The sequence below is a fragment of the Heloderma suspectum genome, chromosome 2 (genome assembly GCF_057233095.1).
Source record: "Heloderma suspectum isolate Gila_16-S chromosome 2, 16-S_ref, whole genome shotgun sequence".
NCBI classification, from domain to species: Eukaryota; Metazoa; Chordata; class Lepidosauria; order Squamata; family Helodermatidae; genus Heloderma; species Heloderma suspectum.
Genome location: NC_139459.1, coordinates 371,185,736 through 371,192,935, shown reverse-complemented (window position 1 = coordinate 371,192,935; position 7,200 = coordinate 371,185,736).

Sequence of the window (7,200 nt, the reverse complement as noted above, 5' to 3'; positions counted from 1 at the left end):
CACTAAGTCGCTTCACAGGAACATACTTCCGAGTGGGGTGGGGGGGTTGAAGTAAACATCATGAGACTGGCAGGGGGTACCCAACCATTAAGAGAGGCTGCCCCCCACATCCAGGCTCTCCCCCCCTCCTTCCCCTAAAGCTCCCATAATGCAAAGCTCCCATAATGCATTAATGTGAGGCATTATAAAGAAATGCAATAAAGAAACACAGCATTTGGGGAACAAGCCTCATTGACCACAATGGGAGTTACTTCTGAGGAGACACCTGCTTCCCCAACCTATGCCCGATTCTGCCATTTAAAAAAAAAATCTTTCCCTCTGAAACCGCATTGGCAAGCACTACCCCCATCTCACTATCTCACATTTGTCCAGCAATACTTAAACCTCCTTTCTCACTATCGTGCAATAGTGAATAGTGAGATAGGCTCAGCAAATGGGCGATAGTAGGATAGGGGGTATAGGTAGAAAGGAAAGGTTCCTCCTGTGCAAGCACCGGGTCATTACTGACCCCTAGAGGGACGCCGCTTTGCACTGGCGTTTTCATGGCAGACTGTAGCGGGGTGGTTTGCCATTGCCTTCCCCGGGCGTGACTACCTTTCCCCCAGCAAGCTGGGTACTCATTTTACCGACCTCGGAAGGATGGAGGGCTGAGTCGACCTCAGCCGGCTACCCGAGACCCGGCTTCTGCTGGGATTGAACTCAGGACATGGGGAGAGTTTCGGTTGCAATACTGCCACCTACCACTCTGCGCCACACGAGGCTCCTAGGGGGTATAGGTATTGCTGGGCAAAAGCGCTATTTCGACTTAATGCTTTACTACTTAAGAAAAGTTAGAGGCTGCCCGGAGCACACCTATACTGTGCGGGCGGTTCTCGCTTTGCCCCACTGGGCGAGTGGGTCACAAGAGCTGACTTGAGCTATCTGAAAGTTCAATATGTTTGAAAATATATCTTAAACCTTAAGCAGGAAAACAGTGAACACCCTGTTAATTTGGCAAACAAATGAAAACACACCACACAGGAGGTCCTACCATATGAATGCTTGATAAAGAAAAGTAAATGCAAAAGAACATTACCTACAGAAGTAAAATGTGAAACATGCCGTGATTAAAAAGCAAACGCATGTGTACACTCTGCAGAATGCTCTACAGTTTAACCCCTGCTAAGGCCCATTAAAAAAGCAGTGTCAGTGGGCCCAGTGTTCATGGGCCCAAAACAATGTTGGTAGGCCCAAGAGGGCCCAGCAGCAATTTGAATTGTTATCTGGCTCGACTTAAACGTCCACCAGCCCAAACTAGTTAAATGCTGCGTTCGATGCTTTCAGCTTTATAGCAGTATGGGCCAAACGTTGCACAGAGAAAAGGGAGTGTTGCACAAATTATGCTTAAGTTCGTTCCCTCTAGGAGGGGTATGCCAATATCCCCTGAGAGACACACAGAACTCTGAGATTCAGTCCAACGCCGTTTTATCTGGCAGGAGACAAACCGCTGCTTGGGTGGATTCTCAGGGCTAACGCCACAAAGGAGAACCACACCCTAGATGCTTTTGGTACAGCTTATATGCATTCAGTATAATGACCTCATTAGCTGTGCGGGGGAGGGGCACATAATATTCATGAACTTCATTAAGCATGCGTAGTTGACGTGTCTCTGCAGCTGACCTGTCCTTGCAAGCTGGGCAGGAAGCGATCCAGCTGGAACTGGTCCTAACCAGCGGCAGGAGTGGCGGCTACTCGAGGGGTGGGGTGGGGGGGGCTCCTCTGGCTGTACCTGATATGAAACAGACCGTGGCTGTTGGTGTCAGCAAGGCAGTTGATAGGACTATCTTCCCCTGGGACTTTCCACTGTAGGAGGCTGCCTCAGATGTCTGCCAATACTTTAAGATGGTGCCTCTTTGGTTCTATCAGGAGGGAGCGGTGGCGGTGTGGGGGGATTAAAAGGAGTGTATAGCTATGGTTGCAGAAAATGCTTTCTCCCTCAGAGGCGAGCAGGGTTCGAACGGATGTCTGTTCACTGTGGCGCAGCCCCCGCAGAACACCAAGGCGTGGTACCGTCAGAACGGCGCTAGACTGGACCTCGAACAACAGGCCTGAACATCGTTTATACTGACAGGTAGGTATGACTCAACAAGGAGGAGGGGGTGATGCATAAGAACCCGATGGGTTAAACGCTGCCAAATGCGAGCGTGCGTGGGGGCTTTTACAGCCAGCGCCCTTGGCACCTTCGCAACAACATCCCTGGTTAGGCAGAAGCGACGGTATGGGCAAATACTGCAAATATCGGCACAGCAAGTCCGACCCGGCAGGATTCAGGTCTACTGGTCGCGTCGCACGTGTGTGTGTGAATGGGGAAACTCCCTCACGGGGGATTCCTGGCTGCTTTGAGGGAGTTTCTGACTGGCCTGGCAGTCACCTCCGCTGAGGCCCGAGTCTCACTGCCATGTCCAAGATCCTCCCCGGTGCTCCGGAGCTCAGATGGCTCCCTGGATTTCAGGGGAGCTTTGGGCTACGAAGCAGGCCAGGCAACGGCTGCAGCATCAGTGGCGCCAGGATCAGAACAAACATGACTGAACGCAGTCGAGAGCACAACGCCATGCCCACCACGTGGCGGTTGTGGAAGCGAGTAAGGCCCCTCGGGTAGATGGATTAGACTTCAGGTGCCAGGATCTGCCCTTGGGCCTGTGTGAAGCTGAGCACCTACATCCAAGTTTCACAGCCCAGCAGTCGAGGCAGCACAGACCTTCCCCTGGCACCGCTGGATAGATGTCCTGCCAGATGTTCTTCACGGGCCCAAATACTTTGCCTACTCCTGGTGTAGACAGGACTGAACTTGACATTTGTTGTTCAGTCGTTCAGTCGTGTCCGACTCTTCGTGACCCCATGGACCATAACACGCCAGGCCTTCCTGTCCTCTGCTCTCTCCCCGAGTGTGCTCAAGTTCATATTCATTGCATCGGTAATACTATCTAGCCATCTCATCCTGTGCCATCCCCTTCTCCTTTTGCTTTCAGTCTTTCCCAGCATCAGGGTCTTTTCCAGTGACTTTTCTCTTTGCATTAGGTGGCCAAAATATTTGAGCTTCTGTTTCAGTCTCTGTCCTTCCAATGAGCAGTCAGGGTTGATTTCCTTTAGTATGGACTGATTTGACCTCCTTGCAGTCCAGGGGTCTCGTAAGAGTCTTCTCCAGCACCACAGTTTGAACGCATCAATTCTTTGGCGCTCAGCCTTCCTTATAGTCCAGCTCTCACAGCCATATGTTGCTACTGAGAAAACCATAGCTTTGATTAAACGGACCTTTGTCGGCAAAGTGATGTCTCTGCTTCTTACTATGCTGTCTAGGTTTGCCATAGCTTTCCTCCCAAGGAGCAAGCGTCTTTTAATTTCATGGCTACAGTCACCGTCTGCCGTGATCTTGGAGCCCAAGAAAATAAAATCTGTCACTGCTTCCATTTCTTCCCCTTCTATATGCCAGGAAGTGATGGGGCCAGATGCCATGATCTTCGTTTTTTTAATGTTGAGTTTCAGACCAGCTTTTGCACTCTCCTCTTTCACCCTCAACAAGAGGCTCTTTAGATCCTCTTCGCTTACTGCCATTAGGGTGGTATCGTCTGCGTATCTGAGGTTGTTGATAATTCTCCCAGCAATCTTAATTCCGACCTGTGATTCATCCAACCCAGCGTTTCTCATGATATACTCTGCATATCAGTTAAATAAGCAGGGCGACAATATGCAGCCTTGTCGTACTCCTTTCCCAATTTTGAACCAATCGGTTGTTCCATGTCTGGTTCTTACTATTGCTTCTTGACCCTCGTACAGGTTTCTCAGGAGACAGTAAGGTGGTCTGGTACTCCCATCTCTTTAAGAATTTGCCACAGTTTGTTGCGATCCACATAATCAAAGGCTTTAGCGTAGTCAATGAAGCAGAAATAGACGTTTTTCTGGAATTCTCTTGCTTTCTCCATGATGCAGCGAATGTTGGCGATCTGATCTCTAGTTCCTCTGCCTCTTCGAAACCCAGCTTGTACTTCTGGTAGTTCTCGGTTCACATGCTGCTGAAGCCTAGCTTGTAGGATTTTGAGCATCACCTTGCTGGCATGTGAAATGAGCGCAATTATACAGTAGTTGGAACACCCTTTGGCATTGCCCTTCTTTGGAACTGGAATATAAACTGACCTTTTCCAGTCTTGTGGCCACTGTTGAGTGTTCCAAATGTGTTGGCATATTGAGTGCAGCAGCATCATCTTTTAGGATTTTAAATAGCTCAGCTTGAATTCTGTCATCTCTGCTAGCTTTGTGGTTAGTAATGCTTCCTAAGGTCCACTTGACTTCACTCTCTAGGATGTCCGGCTTAAGTTCAGTGACTTAAGCACTATCATGGCTATCAGGGACATTAAGATCTTTCCTGTATAGCTCTTCTGTGTATTCTTTCCACCACTTCTTAATCTCATCTGCTTCTGTTAGGTCCCTGCCTTCTTTGTCCTTTACCTTGCCCGTCTTTGCACAAAACGTTCCCTTGATATCTCCGATTTTCGTGAAAAGATCTCTAGTCTTTCCCATTCTATTGTTTTCCTCGATTTCTTGGCACTGTTCATTTAAGAAGGCCTTCTTGTCTCTCCTTGCTATTCTCTGGAACTCTGCATTCAGTTGGGTATATCTTCCCCTTTCTCCCTTGCTTTTCACTTCCCTTCTTTCCTCAGCGACTTGTAAAGCCTCATCAGACAGCCACTTGGGTTTCTTGCATTTCTTTTTCTTTGGGATGGATTTCGTTGCTGCCTCCTGAACAATGTTACGGACCTCCATCCATAGTTCCTCAGGCACTCTGTCTATCAGGTCTAATCCCTTAAATCTATTCCTCACCTCCACTGTATATTCATCAGGGATATGATTTAGGTCATACCTGAATGGTTTAGTGGTTTTCCCTACGTTCTTCAATTTCAGCCGAAATTTTGCAACAAGAAGCTCATGATCTGAGCCACAGTCAGCTCCAGGTCTTGTTTTTACTGACTGTATAGAGCTTCTCCATCTTTGGCTGCAAAGTACATAATCAATCTGATTTCGATATTGACCATCTGGTGATGTCCATGTGTAGAGTCGCCTCTTGTGCTGTTGGAAAAGAGTGTTTGCTATGATCAGCGTGTTCTCTTGGCAAAACTCTATTAGCCTTTGTCCTGCTTCATTTTGTACACCAAGGCCATGCTTGCCTGTTATCCCCGTTATTTCTTGACTTTCTACTTTGGCATTCCAATCCCCTATGATGAAAAGGACATCTTTTTTTGGTGTTAGTTCTAGAAGGTGTTGTAGGTCTTCATAGAACCGATCAACCTCAGCTTCTTCGGCATCAGTGGTTGGGGCATAGACTTGAATTACTGTGATGCTGAATGGTTTGCCTTGGATTCGTACTGAGATCATTCTATCGTTTTTGAGATTGTACCCCAGTACTGCTTTTTCCACCCTTTTGTTGACTATGAGTGCTACTCCATTTCTTCTAAGGGATTCTTGCCCACAGTAGTAGATATGATGGTCACCTGGATTAAATTCACCCATGCTTGTCCATTTTAGTTCGCTGATTCCCAAGCTGTCGATGTTCAATCTTGCCATCTCATGTTTGACCACCTCCAGCTTACCTTGATTCACTTATCTGACATTCCAGGTTCCTAAACAATATTGTTCTTTACAGCATCGGATTTTCTTTTCACCACCAGACACATCCACAGCTGAGTGTCCTTTTGGCTTTGGCCCAGCCGCTTCACTCTTTCTGGCGCTACTTGGAAATACCCTCTGCTCTTCCCCAGTAGTATATTGGACACCTTCTGACCTGAGGGGCTCATCTTCCGGCGTCATCTCTTTTAGCCTTGTGATACGTTCCATGGGGTTTTCTTGGCAGGAATACTGGAGTGGGTTGCCATTTCCTTCTCCAGTGGACCACATTTTGTCAGAACTCTCTGCCATGACCTGTCCGTCTTGGGTGGCCCTGCACGGCATAGCTTATGGCTTCACTGAGTTACGCAAGCCCCTTTGCCACAACAAGGCAGTGATCCATGAAGGGGGAACTTGACATACCAGTGGTCTAACTTGGTGCGAGGCAGCTTCCTTTTTATCTCAGAGGGAGCAACTGCCTAAGTGTCCGTTTCATCTAGCTGAGGGACTGTTCGCTCTGGAAATATTTTGGGCTCCAGTCCTTTTTTAAAATGAAAGCAGGTGTGAAATGTACTTCACACCTAACTCTCATAATTTGGGCCTCTAATCCTTCAGAACATGTATTAGTCCTGTGCGCTAACACATTCCAGAATCTTGTAACATCTTTCTCTAACATGGCGGCTTCTAAGTTTGCCCCTAAGTGTATCCAATCTGTGGCTATCATTCTGTGTCTGAACTGTTTCTATCACTGCCATCTTGAATGTTGCAGGGACAAGCTGGAACCCGCTGTGTTTGTACTGTTTTTTCAGGCGTGTACAGAAATTAACCCTCTACCTCAGTGTGATTGACTTTTGGTGGCCATGAGTTTCCCCCAGTTTGAAGAACAGCGAGGGGTGCTAGAGTGGATCATGGCCCAGAACACAGCCTCTGCACCCAAGAGATCTATATTTGTTTGTTTGTTTCTATACTGCCTGAAAGCTAAAGCTCTCTGGGCAGCTCCCCAAAATTAAAACCACAAAGTACAACATAAAACAATATAAAAGGAGAAAGCTTAAAACCATTGTGCTTGATTGATTTGCCTCATAATAGTTCTGAATATGTGGCTGACCCCATTTCCCTTGATCTAAAAGTTGTTTTTTTCTGGAAGTCTTGATGAATGAAAAGTACAAATCGTTTCTGCCATTGTGCCAGATCATTTGAACCGATTAAAACAGAAGCCCAGGTTTCAGCTTTCACTTTTTTTGCGTGGCGGTGTTTTTATGATTAAAGCCTTTATATGTGGCAATCAACCCTGACTGCTCTTTGGAAGGACAGATACTGAAGCTGAAGCTCAAATATTCTGGCCATCTAATGCGAAAAGTCACTGGAAAAGACCCTGATGCTTGGAAAGATTGAAGGCAAAAGGAGAAGGGGACGGCAGAGGATGAGATGGCTGGATAGCATCACCAATGCAATGAATATGAACTTGAGCATGCTCCGGGAGACAGTGGAGGCCGGGAAAGCCTGGCGTTCTATGGTCCACGGGGTCACGGAGAGTTGGACACGACTTAACGACTGAAAAACAAC